Genomic DNA, 686 nt, shown 5'->3' with positions numbered 1-686 from the left:
ACCTGGACATGTCTTAATCCACCACAGGGACACCTGGACATTTCTTAATCCACCACAGGGACACCTGGACAGTTCTTAATCCACCACAGGGACATCTGGACATGTCTCAATCCAGCACAGAGACAAAGTCCATTCCACACTGAGGGGTAATGAACCTCACATCAAGTTTTGTTGTGTGGAAGAAACCGGAGCACCTGGAGAAACCCAGGTGTGCACGTGGAGGAGAAACCCAGGTGTGCAAGTGGAGGAGAAACCCAGGTGTGCACATGGAGGAGAAACCCAGGTGTGCACGTGGAGAACAGGTAAACTCTACACAGAAAAGTTCTGTTCAAGATTTGATCCAGCAGCAAACAGAACCATTTTCCAGAACAAAGAGAACAGAGTTTAAACAACATCTGTGACCAAAAGTTGAACTATAATTCAGAACCACCTGTCCAGATCCAGTACCTGTCTGCTGTCCTGGACCACTGAGTCCTGGACCACTGAGATGACACCGGAACCAGCAGAACCCTCCCACTTAGTCCAGCTCACCTTCAGTAGCAGATCCAGACTTTCATCCTCCAGCTCCTCCACTGCTCTGACTGTAGGATCAGAAACAACCTGCCTTTACCTGCTGAAGCTCCGCCCCCACAGGTAGGCCTGTGTGTGTGTGTGTGTGTGTGTGTGTGTGTGTGTGTGTGTGTGTG

The sequence above is a fragment of the Austrofundulus limnaeus genome, unplaced genomic scaffold, assembly GCF_001266775.1.
Source record: "Austrofundulus limnaeus strain Quisiro unplaced genomic scaffold, Austrofundulus_limnaeus-1.0 Scaffold3947, whole genome shotgun sequence".
Lineage (NCBI taxonomy): Eukaryota > Metazoa > Chordata > Actinopteri > Cyprinodontiformes > Rivulidae > Austrofundulus > Austrofundulus limnaeus.
This window is presented reverse-complemented; position numbering follows the sequence as displayed.